The sequence below is a fragment of the Phaethon aethereus genome (assembly GCF_964289735.1).
Source record: "Phaethon aethereus genome assembly, chromosome: 1".
In the NCBI taxonomy this organism is placed as follows: Eukaryota; Metazoa; Chordata; class Aves; order Phaethontiformes; family Phaethontidae; genus Phaethon; species Phaethon aethereus.
The window spans coordinates 180547150-180568977 of NC_138575.1; positions in this window are offsets into that span (position 1 = coordinate 180547150).

The following is a 21828-nucleotide window of genomic DNA, read 5'->3' on the forward strand; positions in this document are numbered from 1 at the left end:
ATGATAAGTGGTGGTGTCCAGATATTTCAAAATAGCCTTCCAAATAGTTCTTTTCTACAAAAAAGCATCTAATTTTTAACAATTGCAATACTTGTGTCAAGTCTTTTTTCCTGCCTTGTTTCTAAATCCTTTAAGAATCTGGCTGGGTTTAGCTGGAGTGTGTTGGGATCCAGAATCAAACTGCAATAAACAGAAAATATGTAACGATTGACAGAAAAGGGGGAGGGAGGCGGAGAGAAAAAAAAATTAGAAAAAATAAAAAGTCTGCAAAGGGAATTCCAAGGAAATTTTGAGAGAGAACTGGTTATTCGTCATCTGACATGGGGAAGCAACTTAGGCATATCACCACATTTTAAAGAACGTTGCTTGTACATTACATAAAATGAAAAATATTTTCATGTGGGCTTCAGAAAGCTCTAGAATCTCCTGTACCTTTGGTAAATGATCCAGTTACATACTTTCCAATGATTCATATATGCAACAATGTTTCACTGAGATGATGTCTCATCTGATTTTTATTCCTTCCTCTTATCTTTTGCATTCACTCAAGACCTTCAAAGACATTTCTCTATTATGAATTCCCCCTATATCCCCACCAATTACCTAAGTGCCTAAGGGGTTCTCAGATATCAGTTTGAAAGGAGTAAAAAACAGATGAAGCAAGGCAGTCCCTTCCAGCTCACAGAAGGAAAGGGTGAGCTTGGAGTTAAATTAGAAAAAAAAAAAAAACAAAAAAAAAGTGTAATGTTTGTTAAATCAATCTTTGTCTAACAGAAAAGGCCAGAATTTAATCCCATGACTTTGAGCACTGACCAGAAATTATTTGGCAAGGGTTGTCCATGGCTGATATTGTATTATATAAGCAGTATTTTTATCTCAATCTGTGTCTTTGCCTGAGTGTTACCTAACTCAATGTCATTAGAACCTAGATCTAGTTTCCATTAGTTTAATAAAATGAAATAAAATAAAATAGACACCTTGTAGGAAATTATCTAGCGAATGAGTTCCTTCAAACTCTAGTCGCAGAAGAAATATTGCACTCCAAAGCATAACTAAATAAACACCTATTAACAAAGTGCAGTCAATGCTAGTATTTTAACATTCACTGATAGCAGTCCTAAACAGTGCTCAGAAAATTGAGATGAAACTGATTAAAAAAAACAAAAAAAATGCCAAACAACTGATGAAAGGAATGGACTGGAACTCTCACACAACTGAGTTGATTAATTGCACCCTCATAGTTCTCTAATATATACATTTGAAACTTCATGTGATCAAATATGCCACCATGTAACGCTATTAAATCTGAGTTGATGTACCACTACATAGGGTTTTATTCTGCTCTCCCCCTGCCCCGGACTGGGAAAGTGAGAGTTTCCATTTCTGGGCAGTATTGTTTTATTTGCTTTGGATTACTCTCTTATTTCCTGTTTTATCAGAACTTATGGTCTACTATTTCTATATTTCATTTTTATCTGTAGCTACCACCCTTTAATATTTGATATAACCTATAATATTACATATTTTTATCCCCATAAACAGATTTAAAATGCATTGCAATTTAATCTTAGCTAAACTGATTTCCTGAAAGATAATATAGTAATTATTACTACTTGTGTAAGTACACACAACACATTTGGGGAATTAAATGGTGGTGAAAGATTAAACTCTTACAGAATATTTCTTAAAGGTAGAAAAATTAAATAAAATAACATCACAATAATGCATGCAGCTCCTCAGAGGAAATCTGTCTGATAGGTATAGTCGACATGTAGCCTTAACATGTTAAAAATATTTATACCATTAAGATAAATGAGCATGGGAAGTGTGCGTGTTCAAATACTATAAACATATTGTAAAATATACATACTACATAGGATAAAAATTACATAAACTGTAATTTGTTTGATGCTGAATGTGAATGTATGTTACTCTGTGGGCAGCAATCCCTTTTAAAATCTATTCAGCATTGTCCATCCTACTGTGTTTAATTTTAAAATCTAACATTTTCATAATGCAAATTATTTGACCATCTCTACTTTATATTGCATGAATTCATATCCAACATGAAAAATAATTCAGTTGGAATCGTATTCACAGGATAGTGGCAATTCAGAGCATTGATCTTAGTTGTAATTTCACCCTTTTGTTTATTTTTCCATCCTTAAAAAGGACACTTGCAGAGCCTTGCTGAGGTTATGACAAATATGGACTTCATGATATCCAAAATGAAAGCACCCACCCCAGCACATAAAGGGAAAAAAATCACATATCCATAACCAGAACTCAAGAAATTTAGGAAAATTAACTAAATCATATGACAAGAATAAGGTTATTAAATAATTTATTATATTGCATATATTACAGAAAGTTGTGTAAGGAGACATATATTTCATAAAGACCTGGTAATAGGAATAACCTACCATGAATGAGAGAAAAATATAAACTCAGCTTAGACCAAACTGACATGATACTGGTGAGCTGGAGAAAACACCTGGAACTTTTTACAGAATTTGTATCAGTGTCTAAATGAGTGAATATGTCTGTTCTTTTCACTGGTGCTTTCATTTAAGGTTTACTCCAGTTCCCCAGCTGTTGGTGGATGGCCACACTTCTGTAATAGTCAGCTCTTCTTGACCTCATGCCTGAAAGCCTGTACTTTCTCCAATTAAACTATCGTTATGTCTCGTAGAAGGGCCATACCTGATTATAATTAGGAAAATGAAACAAGCCACATGCAACAGCTTACTTATTGAATGGAGCTTCTACTTACGGATGTATGAGAGCAGTGCTCTGAGAAGTACATTAAAAGCTAGATTCATTCCATCTATGTAAGCGCTGAACTAAGAATTATACTTACTGAAAGCTCCTTTTAAAGTGAAGACTGATTTCCTTTCAAGAGACAATGCAGAGCCTATATAGTAATTTTTAGTCTCTCTTGACATCCTTAGCTGGATGTCTTTAGGCTGAACAATACCATGACACTCACTTCTATGCCACATGAGACACCAGAAAGTCCCAAACTAAATTAAGACTAGACTCAAAACTGTGGATCAGTTAACCCCTGAAGTAAGACACTAACTCAACATAATTAGGTGGAGTGAGTCTGGGACCTGACTAATTTAAGTCTGCCCCTACAGTTTAACATCTAGTTGACTTGTCCTTTCTGAGGAGCAGTTTTTTTACCTAAGCAGTGATTTTTTAATACATAAGGATCTGATGAGAAAATCTTCATCACAAAGAAGAAACTGGGAAAAGTGGAGGAAAAAAAAAAATCAGTGCAAGTGTGAATACAATTCCATATTTGGTCTGAAACAGAACACTAGGCAATGAATTTCACTGTCACCAAAAAAAAAAAAATCCCAGGCAAGAAGAAAATCAAGTATCTCGGACTTAAAGAGTTTCGTGCCATTTGAGATACGTTGAACTATTCCTTTGGGCTTCCAATTGCTGCTCTGAAGCCTTTGGGTATCTCACAAGGGCCTGTGTTGTGTATTGTAAACCCTGTGCAGATGTCCCAGACATTCTCAGGCATATAGAAAGACTGTGGATGACTATGGTTAGACAATTAATGGAAACTCCCATTATGTTTTGTTTAGCATAAACATCCAGATAGCTTTTACTCATGTGACTTGTAAATTTTATAAAAAATCATTAAGCCAACATGGAAACTTGGTACTTTTTGACTTTGTTTTCTGTAAAATTGAGCTTAAAGATTTTGATCTAGTAGTGCCAATTTTAGTGAACTAACGTTTCAGCCAAAACCATGGAGTTTTTAATGACTGAGTTTTTGCCAAGAACAGATTAATTCTTTCTTGTTTCTGCAATGAATATGAAAATGCAAAAATCTAAATGGACACATAGCAAACAGTTCCTGAAGGTCACCTGATGTAATAACCATATTTCTTCATTCATGTATCCACTTCTTCAAAAAATTTTCATTACCAGAGGAATGGAAAATTAATACTTTAAAATGAGAGTATTCCACCAGGCTCAGGATATCCCTCAAAATCTATTTATTCTTAAAAATGAATTCAATAGTTAAGTAAAGGAAATAATTAGGGAAATTTGACCCCTGTGATGGCAGAGAAAAGACTTTTGTAAGCTCAGTTTTATACATGCAAGCTAGTACCTCCAATTCCATGACCGATGCATTGACTTCCCTTTAATGGTTTTGCTGTTTTCAAAACAGCTCATCTTGTGAAAGATGACAAGCCTCCCTCATCAGGAGTCTGCAGAGCCAGTTTAATGAAGGTGAAAGTATGTGTGTTGCAGTTGGGCAAGCTTTTTAATATTGCTGCCAAGAAGAGAGAAAAACCTGAAAATTCTCTATTAGTCTTTCAAAACAATAGTCACAGCAACAAGAATATCAACATCTGTTGTATGTTTTTCCTTCGTCTCTTCTAATCGATCCAGCAAATCTTTGCCAAACATTTGCACAGTGTGCCATAGAAATGTCACCTGAGGGTGAAAAAGAGTGTCACTTTGTAAGTAAATGTCATTTTGCAAGTAAATACCATTAAGTAGGGAAAGAAAAATAACACTAAGAAAAGAAACTCAACGGCTAAATGGCTGATGATCCAAACAAGAAACAGAGCATGTAATGAAGATTCCAGTTAATTTGTATCCCATCTGTCTGATGTCTTGATAATAGTAGATGGTAAAGGAAGTGATAGTAGTGGGTTTCCAAATCATCTCAGCACTGGAGCTCTACCATTCAGCAAGCATCTGCAGCAAGCAATAGTATTTCCACCTTAGCCAAGCATGGCAGTTGAAATGCATCTACTTTTCAATTCCTTTGTTTCCTTTCATTAAGTCTCATGTTTTGTGGACTTCTCAAGTAATCACTGCTTCCGCTGTACTAGCCTTGCCTCTCCTTTCGCGCCCTTCACTACTGGACCTTCTTTGCACTCCCTCATCTACCCTAAGCATTGAGGTCCAGCTGACCTCCATACTGGGGAAGATTATGGAGCTGTTCATCTTCAAGGCACTCACAGGGCACGTGCAGGACAACCAAGGGATAAGGCCCAGCCAGCATGAGTTCATGAAAGGCAGGTCCTGCTTGACCAACCTGATCTCCTTCTATGACCAGGTGACCCACCTAGTGGATGAGGGAAAGGCTGTGGACGTTGTCTACCTGGACTTTAGTAAAGCCTTTGACAGCATTTCCCACAGCATTCTCCTGGAGAAACTGGCGGCTCGTGGCTCAGACAGGTGTCCTCTTTGCTGGGTAAAGAACTGTCTGGATGGCCGAGCCCAGAGAGTTGTCGTGAACAGAGTTAAATCCAGTTGGCGGACGGTCACAAGTGGTGTTCTCCAGGGCTCGGTTCTGGGGCTGATCTTGTTTAACATCTTTCTTGATGACCTGGATGAGGGGATCGAGTGCTCCCTCAGTAAGTTGGCAGATGACACCAAGCTGGATGGGAGTGTTGATCTGCTGGAGGGTAGGAGGGCTCTGCAGAGGGATCTGGACAGGTTGGATCGATGGGCAGAGGTCAACTGTATGAGGTTTAATAAGGCCAAGTGCTGGGTCCTGCACTTGGGTCACAACAATCCCATGCAACGCTACAGTCTTGGGGAAGAGTGGCTGGAGAGCTGCCTGGTGGAAAAGGACCTGGGGGTGCTGGTTGACAGCCGGCTGAACATGAGCCAGCAGCGTGCCCAGGTGGCCAAGAAGGCCAACAGCGTCCTGGCCTGTATCAGAAATAGTGTGGCCAGCAGTGATTGTGAGAAGTGATTGTGCCCCTGCACTCGGCACTGGTGAGGCAGCACCTTGAATCCTTTGTTCAGTTTTGGGCTCCTCACTACAAGAAGGATGTTGAGTTGCTTGAGCATGTCCAGAGAAGGGAAACAAAGCTGGTGAGGGGTCTGGAGCACAAGTCTTATGAGGAGTGGCTGAGGGAACTGGGGTTGTTTAGTCTGGAGAAGAGGAGGCTGAGGGGAGACGTCATCGCTCTCTACAACTACCTGAAAGGGGGTTGTGGTGAGGAGGGTGTTGGTCTCTTCTCCCAAGTAACTAGTATAGGGTGAGAGGAAATGGCCTCATGTTGTGCCGGAGAGGTTTAAACTAGGTATTAGAAAAAATTTCTTCACAGAGAGAGTGGTCAAGCATTGCAACAGGTTGCCCAGGGAGGTGGTGGAGTAACCACCACTGGAAGTGTTCAAAATACGTGTGGATGTGGCACTTCAGGACATGGTTTAGGGAACATGGCGATGCTGGATTGATGGTTGGACTTGATGATCTTGAAGATCCTTTCCAATCTTAGTAATTCTGTGATTCTGTGATTTAGGAATAAAGGAGTGAAGCTGACCCTAGGAAGAATGTATGTGTGTTTTAGTTTTTGTCTTTGTTTCTCACCATTCTACTCTGTTTTAAATAAGCAATAAATTGAACTGAATGTCCCCTGAGTCGAGTTTGTTTTGCCTGTTACTCTAACTGTCAAGTGATCTCCCTTTCTGTATCTCAGCCTATGAGATTTTTCACTTATTTTCTGCCTCTGTCATGTTGAGTTGGTGGAGAGTGACTGAGCAGCTGGGGGGACATTCTGGCAGCTAGCCAAGGTCACCCCACCAGAGTCATGAAGCAGGGTGGCTAATCAGTAGTCCAGTACATAAATCCACACACTGCCCTTCTCTTACTTAAAAGTAATGTTGTACCCAAAGATAGAAGGTATAAGAAAAAGAGCGTCAATTGCTTTCTTAAGGTCTGAAGAGAAAAATCTTTCAGTGTGTGGAATAAAAAAATTTTTAGGAAGATATAGTTGTATTCTGTAGAAGACAACAACATCTATTTTTGCAGACTCAGAATAGTTTAGGGTCATTTAGTTTGATCTCTTGCATAACATGGCACATAGGATTTCATTCAGTGATTTCTGCAACTAGTCTTTAGCCAAGGAATCCTATCTCGACTTTTTGTGATTTAGGTCTATTATTGACATTTTGTGTTTATAGGGTAAATTTTATTTTAGTTAGAAATAAATATTATCTGTTGAAATTCAAAACTTTTTGAAATTGTTACTTTAAGCATCGGTTATCATCATCCCTTTTTATCATTCTTGTATGATTAGTTCTTTGATGCTATGGAGATATCTGCCTATATATTGCTAGTGACATACTCTTTCTCATAGCCTCCTTGTAATGTGACAAGCAAAAAATAGCAACGTTTATTGTTATTTCTTTCCCACCAATCCAGGTACCGGTGTCTGATTTAGCCTACCATTAAAAATGCCAACCTATAAAAATGCCAGCACTTATTACATTATTGTGGAACTTGAAAAACTGGAGTGATATTTAGATACTAAAACCTATTATTTTAAAACAGTATCTCATACAGTAGAGTGTGGTAACTGTGGGTAACATTTTCTGAAAGACCAAGTATATGCAGTAAATCTAGAAAAGCTGAGGAGTGCAGATCCACTGACATTGAACAAAATCCTGTTACTGAACACAACAAATTTCTGAGCCTATTAAAATAAGCTGTCCCAAATTGCAGGCTGCATAAATCTTCATTTAATAAAAAGGCAGAAGCACATTGTTCTCATACTATTCTACAATTCCTAATCTGAGAATATGGTGTATTTCTTGTTTGTTTAAAGAATTTTTAATGGATAGATCAGGAGAATAAAAGAATAAGCAAATGAAAACATTACTCCCATGCTATCTTAGTAGCAGAATTTGAGGAGCCCTGAAAGATACCCTGTGCATGCACATACACCCACAGAGAAGACGGTGGGTCATAAATTGACAAACAGTTAAAAATAAAAGTCAAAACCCCCTTAAACAATGATTCTTGTTGCCTGCTTTCACAGTTGGCATTTTCTCAAACAAAAATTGTAGAAACATCTTCAACTAGATCAGCTTGCTCAGAGCCTTGTCCAAACTCACCTTGAATGTTTACAAGGATGGGGCGTCTACCACCTCTCGGGACAAATTGTTCCACTGTTTCACCACCCTCACTGTGAAAAATTTCTTCCTGAGATCTAGTCAAAATTTACCCTCTTTTAGTTTAAAACCATTAGCCCTTGTCACATTGCTTCAGGCCCTGTTAAAAAGTCTGCCCCCAGCTTTCTTATAAGCCCCCTTCAAGTACTGCAAGGCTGCAATAAGGTCTCCCTGGAGCCTTCTCTTCTCCAGGCTCAACAACACCAACTCTCTCAACCTGTCCTCAGAGGAGAGGTGTTCCAGCTCTCTGATCATTTTGGTGGCTCTCCTCTTGACCCATTCCAACAGGTCCATGTCTTTCCTGTGCTGAGGGCTCCAGAGCTGGACACAGTACTCCAGGGGTCTCACCAGAGCAGAGTAGAGGCAGAATGCCCTTCCTCAACCTGCTGGGAGGCTTCTTTGGATGCAGCCCAGGATATGCTTGGCTTTCTGGTCTGCAAGCACATATTGCCAGCTCATGTCTTTTTCATCCACCAGTACCCCCACATCCTTCTCAGTAGGGCTGCTCTCAGTCCCTTCATCTCCCAACCTGTATTGATATTGGGGGTTGTCCCGACCCAGGTGCCAGACCCTGCACTTGGCCTTGTTGAACCTCCTCAGGTTCACATGGGCCTATGCCTTGAGCTCCCTCTGGATGGTATCCCATCGCTCAGGCGTGTCAACCCTGCCACTCCTCTTGGTGTCATCTGCAGACTTGCTGAGGGAGCACTTGATCCCACTGTCTATGTTATTGATGAAGGTATTAAAGACTACTGGTTTCAGTACAGACCCCTTAGGGACACCACTCATCACTGATCTCCATCTGAACATTAAGCCATTGACTACTACCCTCTGGATGTGACCATCCAATCAATTCCTCATCCACCCAACAGTCCACCCATCAAATCCATCTCTTTCCAACTTAGGGAGAAGGATGTTGTGGGGGACCGTGTCAAAGACCTTAAATAAGTCCAGACAGATGCCATCCATAGCTTTTCCCTTGTCCACTGATCTAGTCACTCCATCACAGGAAGGCCACTAGGCTGGTCAGGCAGGACTTGCCCTTGGTGAAGTCATGCTGGCTGTCTTGAATCACCTCCCTGTCCTCCATGTGCCTTAGCATAGCTTCTGGAGGGATCTGTTCCATGACCTGTTCCCAGGCATAGAGCTGAGGCTGACTGGTTGGTAGTTCCCAGGGTCCTCCTTGCTACCCCTTTTTTAAAAATGGATACAATGTTTCCCTGTTTCCAGGCACCAGGGACTTCACCTGACTTCCAGGGCTTTTCAAATATCATGGAAAGTGGCTTGGCAACTACATCAGCCAATTCCCTCAGGACTCTGGGATGCACCTCATCAGGTCCCGTTGACCTGTGCATGTTCAGGTTCCTTGGGTGGTCTCGAACCTGATCTTCTTTTACAGTGAGAGGGACTTTGCTCCTCCTGCCCCCACCTTGCAGGTCATCCCCTCGAGTGGTGTTGGTCAAGAGACTGCCAGTGAAGACTGAGGCAAAGAAGGCATTAAATACCTCAGCATTCTCACCCATTACCAGTTTATTAGTCTTGCTCATTAAGAAACATGTTTTTTTTGACCTTCTTTTTCTGGCTGACATACCTGAAAAGGAATACCGAAAATTATGTACTCTTTTCCTATGTAGACTTTTAGGACAACAGAAATGTTCAGCTATTTACAAACCTAGTAAACCATTTCCAGAAATATTTTGACTAGAACATTTTAACTTTCAGGTGTAACATAGGAGAGAACTAGCAGAACAATAACAGTCACCATCAGTTTTTTACATAAATATATAGATTTGAACTTGGTTAATTGTGATCAGTGTCTCTGTATCATGACACTTACAAGGAAAACAGGTAAATTAAAGTTGTTATATGAAATGATAGGATGAAAATCCTGAATTGTTTCACTGCTTTCCAGTGAGAAATCTACATTTGTTTATGCAGTGAAAAGTAATTTCAGAAATTCTGTGATGGAAGCAGCTGTAGTTCTTTTAAGATCCAATTTGTGAGTGGAGCAAAACCATTCCCTCAGCTGAAATTATTCACTCAGTTGATTAGCCTGATTGGTGAGTAACTGCAACCCTCACCTGGTATGAAGCAGATGAATGCGGCACTCCATGTCCTTCTTTTTCTCCACTGACTATAATTGAATCTTTGAATGACACAGATTTCTTAGTGTGCATTGTTGATTTCAACAGCTGGATGAGATGAATCCCCTGGCCATACTGATCCACAAATTCTTGGAAATCATTAATAACAATTTAGTTGTACAGAAGGCACAGAAAACATCTTAAGGGTGTGATTCTAACCAATAGATTTTATTCTAATTAATAAAAAAGAATTGATTGGTACTATCGAGGTGGGAACTAGTTTTGTAGACTAAGTATGAAATATTTACATTCATAATGTTCAGAATTAAAAAGAGGAAATACAGTAGAATTGAAACAGGAATGCAAGCTTGATGAGCAATAGGAATTTGTATGAAAGTCTTCCCAGAAACTGTGTCACCTTGTAGAGGAAAGTTTGAAGTGTTACGAGTGATAAACCTGGCTACATTGCATGCTTTTAATTGAACTCAAACAAAGTAGAAACTGTCTTATTGATAGAAAAATAAGAATGGAAACACAGAACAAAAAATGAACAAACTAAATAAAAGACTAACTGCTAACTAAAATGAGCTAGTAACTGTTCTCTGGTTTTCACTAACGAGCTGGCCACATAAGTAATATACAGCACTTAGTTCAAGATCTCATACAATATGGGGACTCTGTTGCAGTGGGAAACTGAGGCTGTATCTACATTAGCAAAGTAAACATGGTCAGAAATATTTGCTGGCACTGATGTCAACTAATACCATGCAGTTTATCTGTAGCTTGCAATCTGAACTTCCAAAACTGTGGATGCACACAAATTCTCCATTAGGACATGGCCCCAGAAAAGTTATAACTCCCAAACTGTGCTCAGAAATGGCCAGTGCTGGCTGGAATGTGCCCAAACCCTGCCAGGGGATTCTCCATCAGTTTGTGAGTACGGAGAATTGTGTTCCCATGTCTGAGACTGGTCCGATGTGTAGCTGAATTTAGAGACATAGCCTGAAGATATGCAGTGTATGACTTGTGAGTATGTATTGGGGATGGACAATATAAAGCTTACTGCAATAGTGTGGGGGAACTGTAGAAAGCTGAAGGACCAAATCTGATATAGTCTTGTTCAAATTACTGAATTGTGCCTTCCTATTGCCTCAGACAATATAAGATGTAGTGAGCTAAACCAGTGCAAACAATGTATAAACAATTATCAGTATGAGTAATAGGTGTCCCATACTCTATTTTATTTAGTAGCAGAGATGTGGCTGGAAAGTTGTAGGGGCTTCTATTTGTTTTAACGAAAAGGTCATCTATTATCATGTGGTGAATTCAGTCTGTAAACAACATCAGCTCAAGATCAGATCTCATCCTTGAATGAAGAAGAACAGGTTAGAGAGAACTTTAACAAATGACAGGTTTTCAGATTGTCTGGGACTGATGAGTTTCAGCCCACAATATTTAAAGTATAAGCTGATGGAATTTGAGACTTATTAGCAATTATTTTTGCAAACTCAAGAAGTCTTTTTGAAAATACATGAGCTTCTATAAAAAATCTGGAGGAAAGCAGCTTTGGCCTCATCTTCAAAAAGAGGAAAGTACGGAATTATACCCCTGTCACCTTAATTTTGACACCCAGGACAAGTACTAAAAGATATATTTGGAGACACTTATAAGAAAACAAGATGAGTTACAGCCAATATGGATTTAATAGGAATCAACCAGTTTCTATTTATAAAATGGTAGAGGAATTGTAAATAAAGGAGCAACAAAAGCAACATATATCTCAATTTTAGTAAAGTCTTAATTAAATGGGACAAGGCCATAAAAAAATGTAAGCTTAATACGCAGACATAAGCAGGAAGTATAACCTGCAAAATAGGAAACAATCTCTCTACTCTGCTCAGTGCTGTACAATCTCAGTAGGAATACTACTTCCAGTTTTGGGCACCACATTTCTAGAAATATTTGGGCAACTGTGAATAGCTTGGAAATAGTTAAAAGAAAAATTAAACATCAAATATTTGGTCTTCAGCATCGAATTAGGAAACCCTGAATAAATTAGTATGTGCAGTTCAAAAAATAAAAAGGAAGGCTGAGGAGTGAATGCAGTAAACAGCTTCATGTACATAAAAAGGCATCTGTAAGAGACAAAACAAGAATTTTATCTTCTTTATTCCAAACAGCATAGCGCAAGAAGTAGTGAAGTTTTATTGCACCAAGGAAAACTAAACAGTAGGAAAAAAATTATAATTTAAATGCAAAGAGCTGGAATGTATTATTCCAGGGATCTAGGAGGCCTTTAACTGAAAGGCAGACAAATGTGTCAGTAGTAACTACATGTACTTGATGTAATACCTTATGTTTTGGGGTTCCTTCCAAACTTATGATTTCATGAAGTACAGCGGCCTTTCATAAAGTGTCATCTTATGTTTCTGTGAATACCCATGGGAAGCTTAAACTTGATTTTGTGTTCCTTGATTCCTTTTTTATCTGCTGTTTTTTTAACCCAACCCTCCCTCGTCTTGACATGTTGTGATGTAGCTTAATAAATCAAAAATATCCTGAGGACTAAACTGAAACTAGTTTTTGTTTGTTGGTTTTCTCAGTTTATTCTCGGGTTCTACTGATTTACTGCAATGCACCATACCTGAAAACCTGTTATAAATATCTTGACCTTACAGACAGTATTAATAACCAAGTCAAATGTAGTGCAGAATAACTAGTGAGATCTCAGTGGAATATGTTTTCCTAAAATATAAAGAGAAAAAGTGATGAAATAGAACAGTTTAAATTAGTAGTTGGGAACTGATGTAGACAATTATTCCTATGGACTGCTTATGATTTTTTTTTTCAAAAAAACATTTCTTTTTAATTAAATATTTAAATATTAAGGACATAATTTCCAGCTTGTAATTGATTGTGCATATTGCATTATAAATTCTGGTTTCTCATCAGCTGTGTGGCCTTTTGTTAAGTAGGAAAATATAGAATGACAAATCAACAGTAGCTGTAGCTCCCAATCGTCAGATAACAATTTTCTTTCCCATTACTTCCTCCTTCCCTTTATTGAATCAGTTGGAAGTGACCAACTACACAAGGTTGCAAAAGCTGATGGCAGACAAATGATGACACTAGCAGCTGTGTAGGATTGCAGCTTGTGAGGAAGTCAAAAGCAGCTGCAACAATAAGCAACAACCAAAGTTTGGAGTGCCACTGAGAACACAGAAGTGAGGACAGATGGGTTAGTGAGGTAAGCAAAAAATCTTTATAGGCCTCCAAAAAATTCACAACTGTAATGACTATCAAATAATGAATTACAAATACTTATATTTAGGAATGCATTACCTAATTGACAAAGTATTTGGAATTGATAAAATAGATGTATTTGAGATTTTCTTGTAAGATCCCTGCTCATCACTTCTTTGTTCATCAAAACAGCTCTCACATTTTTCTGATCTCTCTCGCTGTATCTAATTTTCTCATGAAAAAAATGTCTTTTTCCTCTAATGTAAAAATCTTTTTTTTTCCTGAACCTATTTTACTACAAGAAAAGGAACAGACTACTTCATGTTTGATTGTTCCTTCATGAATGGAAGAATTTAGAATATATTTGGTGAAGTATTTAGAACATATTTGGTGAATTATTTAGAACATATTTGGTGAAGTATATTTTTGAAAAGAAATACTTAGCAGAAAGTTGATGGTTTCAACCAAAACCAAGAACTTCCCACTTTTCTTTGTAAGACACTAGACAATAACGATGAAAACTAGCATTACATTTGTACTCTGCGTGACTCAAATTGACCTGGGATGGTGAAAGTATAGCTGAATGAGATAGTATAAGGGGTTGAACTGAATTATGTAGATGGAATGTTCAGGCAGATGTTTTATAACATAGTATCTTACACTGATAGTATTTAATATTGATATTACAATTCTATGCACTTCTTTTTCTGACAGAAAACTATATTTTTGATGTTTGGGTTTTTTTGGGGGGTGTGTATGTGTGTGTTTGTGGTTTTGTTTGTTTGTTTGTTTTTTGACAACATGGGATTAAACAGATACTGAGACTTTAAAAGTTTCTAGGGAAATGGAAATGTCATTCTCCAGTCAACACTACTTTCTAGTGCTATTTTTACAGTAGTTTCCAAGTATTGATTTTTTTTTTCCTTTAAAGGCTCATTGAAAATTGTTTTGAATACATACACTCCTATTTGAAGTCCAAAAGTGTTTTCCATCATTCTGAGGACTTTATATGTATCTGCTAACTCATGAGCTCATGACTGCAAAATATCTTTTGCTAGAGCTGTTGAAATCGGTAATAAAGCTTTCTTGTCATGGTATCTTATACAAAAAGTGAAATGTGGCTATATACTGAATCAGTAAACTTCTTTCTTCCCATGTCTTCTGTCTTTACAATTATTTGGCCTCTAGCCCTTGTTTAGTTTCACTGCCTACACATTTGATAGTTATAGAATATTTAATGCCAGAAAAGAAAGGAAAAAAAATCTTTCTGCCCTACTTTATGTTCTAGTACTGTCACTAACTCTTTAAAAAGAAGCATCTTGCAGTCTTCATGTAGGTCTTGTAAAGGAAAAAAATGAAACTAACCTTTCAATACTGTAGGTAGTTGCTGCCTTCTGCTTCCCCAAAACATTCTGAAAGAAAGTTCCTTATGAACTGTTCTTGAAAGTTACACTAGATAATGTGTCTCTTAACAAGCCAAAATAAAGATGTACAAAACCTGAAAACATTCTATTCTTGAAAATACTATGAAATCTTCTGCACAGATGGACCAAGAGTTTAATTGCAGTAACCTCTGAGTGTCATAGGCATCACTGTTCTCTGAGAGTTGTAGACACAGCAACAAAAATATCCATCAGGAGCTAGTTTGACAGGTCTATAGCAGTTATGATTGCAACCAAATGCTATTTCATCTATGTCACCCAAACATCCAAAAATGTTGCAATGTCCTTATTACCGTAGGGGTATCTATTTTTAGATATCTAATGGGGTATTTCAAATACAGCAGAAAAAAAAGGTCAATATGCAAAGGCCTAACTAATGATGTAGTTTACTTAAAATGGTGCTTTGAATACTTCCTTTTTGGAACATATGTGGAGATAACATACACAGTACTGAATTCCCATTTGAGAATTCCCACTTTTAAGATGCTGTATCTCAACTGAAGAGCTATTCCGCAATAGTGTTCTAGTAATAGTCTATGGCCATGTATAGAGAATTGCAGTATATTGCCACATATTTTTCTGATAGAGGGCAAAACTCTCTGTCAAAACCGGAATGAATCTTATTACGGTGAATATTAATACAAATGACATAATATTCCTTTTGTTTTGATTTTTTTCCCTACCACATATAAAAACTTTCTATGTTTGCTATTTTAAAAAAAAAATCTAGAAAAAATGAAAACTAATGACATTGTCCATAATGGGAAATATCCTTTTGAAAACCATAGGCAGTGAATAATAACCTAAGTAGGCAGCACTGTTCCACAGTGGAGCAAAACAATAACTGCTGTGAAGAAAAGCACTCAATAAAGTAAATATCTTTCTACTGAGTTTATGGAATAGTATATGTGTAATATCACAGCAGGTGGCATTTTAATTATCATCAATATAATATACAACACATACTATCTTTTGGCTTAATCATACGACTACTTATTTGTAGGTCTTGCTTATATATATGTGAGTCCTATTTGCATTACAAGAATCAGTGGGGATTTGCACTTCCCTTCATCTTCTACAATATCTTGCAATATTTAGGAAATGTTTAGATGGGTGGATGCAGACAAGCTTAATTTATTCCAGTAGTGCTTTGAGGTGGCTGGATGTGAGACAAGTATAGTGTGGAAGGCAGTTACTTTGATGTGGCATTGTGCATGAGCTGGTATACCCTACTATACAGTATAACTTTTTGTCAGAAATGTTGACTTGCCATCAGCATTTTAATTTGTTCACAGGGTGACTTAGAATCAGGGTTAATTGTTCAGTTTCTGAGGAAAATAAAAGGCCAGTTATGTTTTCAGAATGCTGATGAAAATTGAAATTACATTGGTTAGTTTATGTTATTCATGTTAATGTAAACTGAATGAAGACAAATTTTCTGCTGTAGTTTCTACTTTAACTTTGGCAAATTCCTTAATCTAGAAAAAACACTGAAATTTGTATGTAAATATTGAAAATTTAAAAGATGACAAAAACAAGTCTGTGTTGCTGAACAGAGGTGGGGCTGAATAAGTGCTTCATGTTCAACATATAAACTTGCACAAAAGCCATTCTGCACTTCTCAGACAATTTTTAAATGCAGATTTTTTGTAAAGTTCATAACTGAAAGGCTTTAGTATTTTCATTTTTCTATCCTATTTAAAAGAACCATAGTGGAAGGATTCGACATAATTATTACACCTCCCTTGTGTTTTATGGATAGGACTTATATAGCCAGGTGCTTCTTGCAACGACTTTTAATCATTCATTTCTGAAAAGGCAATTATGAATTCCCTATCCGTGGTAAACATTTAACCTCTCATGTCAGCAAGGCCTATCTTGTTGTCCTAATGAGGTTTTAGTTGTGAAGTGCAGATGAATTGTATTAAGTGTTTCAGCTCCCTGGAAATTATATGAGCATCCTACCAACATCAGTCTAATCAGAACACTATTTCCAGACTTCTGCCTTAAATAGCTTCAGCCCAGGATGTGTATAAGGAGGGGAAGAATTGCTTTAACAAATTTCTCTACCAACTGATCCTCAAACGATACAAAGTGACATTGCTGGTGAATAGAGGGTGCTGACTGTTATCTGTGGTTAAAAACATCTCTCACTAGCCCCCATTCAGCTGCCAGTTAGCACAAAGCAGCGTCTGCATGACTTTAAAAGGGTCTGCATTAATACACCCAGCCAATCAATGGTTTCTGCCCCTTCCACAAGGACACTGGTCTGTTACCATTACTAGATGCTGTCAACAGCAAATGACACAGGAGTCACAAAAGGTAAAATGGTGTCAATTTAATCAGAGAGCAGACAAAAGGCAAACAATGCTGCCCTGGAAAGGAGTATAGCAAGGAGACTCAGAGGTTGGCATAAGCCACACTCGGCAGGTCCCAGTGAAACCAGATTGAAATTCAATGATATAAAATCCAGCAATGTGACACAGAGGATGAGAGCTGTTGTTTCCATTCAATTAGAATCAGTGACTGCTGCTGGCGTAAAATAAATTTGATAAATTACCAAGAGAATCTGTATTGTAGGTCAAACTATTTTCCTTCTAAACTGAAAGAAAACAACATTGGTAAATGAGTTAGTGAAATTGTTGTCTAAATTACATGAAATAATAATATATAAATGTCCTCCTGCAATTTCCTGTTTACTGTGAAGTTAAACAAAACTCTACTGATGAGATGATTCCACCATAAAAACTAAGCAATTTAAAGTGTTTACATATGTATGAAAATGTGCTGTAAGAAGTTTAAGATTCTTCCTTTTGGAATTCATACTGTGTTGTGCATATAATTTCTCAAACACCTGTTTATTTTCAAGGATTTATAGAAAAATAACATTGTATCTGTTCATGTTTGTGTGGAAAATTGAATATATGGGTTATTATCAGACCACGTAAGGCTTTAGACCCAGCCTAGTTATGCATTTCTTTAACGTGGGTATGTTATACTGTCAGGATACTGTAACGTGATTGTATGTCACACCAAGTGTGCAGCTTCCTCCTTCCGCTCTGTGATCTTTCTTGTAAAGAAACCTTGGTGCTCAGACAGGGAGGAATCCAAATAGTGTCTGATTTGATCTGCCTGGGTTAGGAGAATGAATTTCACATGTCAGGAATATGTATCTTACATGTCCTGCAGCCTAGATGCAGGTTTACAAACATTTAGGTTTAAGTTCTTTTTGTCTAATGTTGAGCACCGAGCAAGAATTCCCGCATTTCTTTTCTAGCTGATATAAATTCAAAGGGCTATTTGATATTCCCAAGCTCTTGATCAGTCAGAGAAGTTTTGTGTCTCTCTCCACTGACTACACAAGAAATAGAAGTCTTAGTTTTCTAATATAAAGTGGGATAACTTTGGTCCTTCATGTGTGCACATAAAAAACAACCATGTGATGAACTATAAAGATAATGGTTAGGGTTCAGAAAACTCCACAGATTCTCCTGTCTTCCATGTAAACTACAAAGGTTAAAAGAAATGACGATTGCAAGCTGCTTAAATTGATATAGAATCATAGAATGGTTTGGGTTGGAAGGGACTTTAAAGATCATCTAATTCCAAATGCCCTGCCATGGGCAGGGACACCTTCCACTAATGGTCAGGTAAACCAGCTGTTTATCAGTTATTGGTAATATATGAAAGCTTATATTAATGAACTCTTTGACTATTTTATCTGTTAAACTTTCTTGTTCTCTTTTACTTGTTATTTATAGGTGTATAGCAAGGATTTTTGAGTATTTGCAAAGTTTTACGTATGTATAGTTCTTTGACCTATATAATATGACTAGAACTGAGTTGAGTATTCTGAAGACCTTTATGGTCATCTGCACATAATTTCTGCATGTAAACTACTTCCAAAATAAATGAAACTAACTGTAATCAAAATTACTTTGTAAGATGTAAAGTGATAAGGGCAGGTGCCAGCCTCATAATAGCTTTTCAGTAATATGGCATCCTACTGTGAAAAACAGAATCACAGCTGATTAATGAATATGTTAATGAATAATGAATAATGATATGTTAAAAAACAATCAGTATTATCTTGCATAGACAATTGATCTGGTGGGAAGCCACCTAAACTTGGATCCAGTATGAGGCAGACTGCTGCTTTTCCAAAATGGCATGGTGACTCTCCTTGATGAGGGAGTAACTTGTGTTGTAAGAAGTCATGAGTAAGTAGACAGTGACATGAGCTAAAGATATAACTGCCTAAACCTAAGGTGGCGTTCCAAACAGGTCACTTACCCTTGCTTTTGTCTATCATAACATCAGCTAAAGATAAGCATCTATCATGTGTCTATACCACCTATAAAACTGATGGAAAGAGGTCTCTAGGAAGTCAGACACATCCCAATACTAAGATATTGTTCAATATCTTTATTGATGATCTGAATGAGGGAATCGAGTGCTCCCTCAGTAAGTTTGCAGATGACACCAAGTTGGGTGGGAGTGTTGATCTGCCTGTGGGTAGGAGGGCTCTGCAGAGGGATCTGGACAGGCTGGATCAATGGGCAGAGGTCAACTGTATGAGGTTTAATAAGGCCAAGTGCCAGGTCCTGCACTTGGTTCACAACAACCCCATGCAACGCTACAGGCGTGGGAAGGAGTGGCTGGAGAGCAGCCTGGCGGAAAGGGACCTGGGGGTGCTGGTTGACAGCCGGCTGAACATGAGCCAGCAGTGTGCCCAGGTGGCCAAGAAGGCCAACAGCCTCCTGGCCTGTATCAGAAAGAGTGTGGCCATCAGGAGTAGGGAAGTGATTGTGCCCCTGTACTCAGCACTGGTGAGGCCGCACCTTGAATCCTGTGTTCAGTTTTGGGCCCCTCACTACAAGAAGGATGCTGAGGTGCTGGAGCGTGTCCAGAGAAGGGCAACGAAGCTGGTGAGGGGTCTGGAGCACAAGTCTTATGAGGAGCGGCTGAGGGAACTGGGGTTGTTCAGTCTGGAGAAGAGGAGGCTGAGTGGAGACGTCATCGCTCTCTACAACTACCTGAAAGGGGGTTATGGTGAGGAGGGTGTTGGTCTCTTCTCCCAAGTAACCAGTGATAGGACGAGAGGAAATGGCCTCAAATTGCACCAGGGGAGGTTTAGATTGGATATTAGGAAAAATTTCTTCACCGAGAGGGTGGTCAGGCATTGGAACAGGCTGCCCAGGGAGGTGGTGGAGTCGCCATCTCTGGAAGTGTTCAAAAAACCTGTGGATGTGGCACTTCAAGACATGGTTTAGGGAACATGGTGGTGCTGGATTAATGGTTGGACTTGATGATTTTGCAGGTCTTTTCCAACCTTAGTGATTCTGTGATTCTGTGTAAAAATGGATGGGATCACTTGTGCTCTGGAAGCACGTATTTTGCTCTATTGACTGAGTTTCCATTTTTCAGCCTAAGCTCCTTATTTTCAGGAGCTTTAATGTTAGATAAAGTGAAATGGAAGCCTCATTTAATGATGTTCTAGTTAATTTCTGAGCAGCATCAAGATTTACACAGAAGTGTGATTTTAAAAATCTACTTTAATGAGCTTTAACACTGTAAGATATCAAAAAATATGTTTGGAAATTAGAGTCATGGTGATGAAAACATTACTAAGAATAAGAAAAAGAAAAATTGCAAAATTTTTTTCTGTCTTCCAGTGTACAATCGTTGGATCTCATGTGTGACAGAAATTTTGTACTTAGATTTTATCTATTTGAAGCAATATCATTTCTATGAAATGTGATTCAAGTTTATTTGGGTAATAATACCTTTAGTGCATCTGAGAAGAGTGAAAAAACCCCTTCAATTCATTTTTTCCTGCAAACTGATTTACATCAATAAAATATTAATTTTATTACATAATGTTACATGCATACACGATTAAAAAATACAATGTGGTTTTATTAGCCTGCCCTTAACATATAAAAATGATAAATTTTGAACTGACTTTATTTTAGTCTTTCTGACCAATAATTGTCTTTTAATGTTTTTCTGCTTACATGTTATTCACAGAGAAGAAAGCAATATATTGTATAACATTTGACATTGCAGTACACTTAACTGGCTTAGCATATTTAATGTAGCACTAGTCTTTTACAACAACTTGTATTTTATCTTGTTTTTCTAGAGATTATTTCATTTTATTTTACATTGTAATAGCAGCAACTACTAATGAAGTATATATGTACATTATTATATTTATATTAATATTTTTTATTTATATAATATAAATTTATGTAAGTTTATATACATACATAAATTTATAAGTTTATATTTACATATGTAAAATTATATTATATTATAGTGGTCATAAAGAACTGGAGTAGATATGACACTTTACTAGAATACATGATATCCAGTGTATCTAACTGTGCTATATCTAGTAATTATTTTTAATTAGACAATTGATATTTGATTTCTAAATAACACAATAACAGGCTGATATTAATATGGATATACCACTGAAACAGTACATGCTGAATAAATTTATGAACCTCCAGTGTGCTACTCAGCCACATAAACCCATGTTATACATAACCTTTTGTGATGTGTGATGGCAGATATTCTGTTTTCCTGAAGTAAAATATACTCAGGTGTACACAGACATTTCTTCTAAAATAAATGTAATGAAACTGTCTAAACAACTTGCGCACACTTTTTTTTGTAGCTGAGAAATAAAAAAAAGATTAGACCCCCCCTGAAAAAAACACAGTGCTAATAGTTTCAGTATAATAAAAATGTTGGAGCTAGAAATGGGATTCCAGAGACCTGAGACATGTGAATGAGCTTCTACAGATTTCCAAGCCTATTCCTGTTTATCCATCAGGCTTCTGTATGAACTAGAAACTGAAGTAATTGAATTACTGCACCTTCAAAACACCTAATGCCTAACTCTCTGAACTTGGGAAACACTGAAAATCTGATATGACAATCACAAGATTCAAAGTTTGAGTCACTTTCCAAATATTCATATTTAGTTTGGAGTTGATTTCTGTGTATCTATGCTATAAAGTGACTGGCATGAGAATTTTTTAAATGTGTGAGCCTTTATGTTCATAACTCTGCCAGCAGAATTCTTTAACATTAATGAGAACAGAATA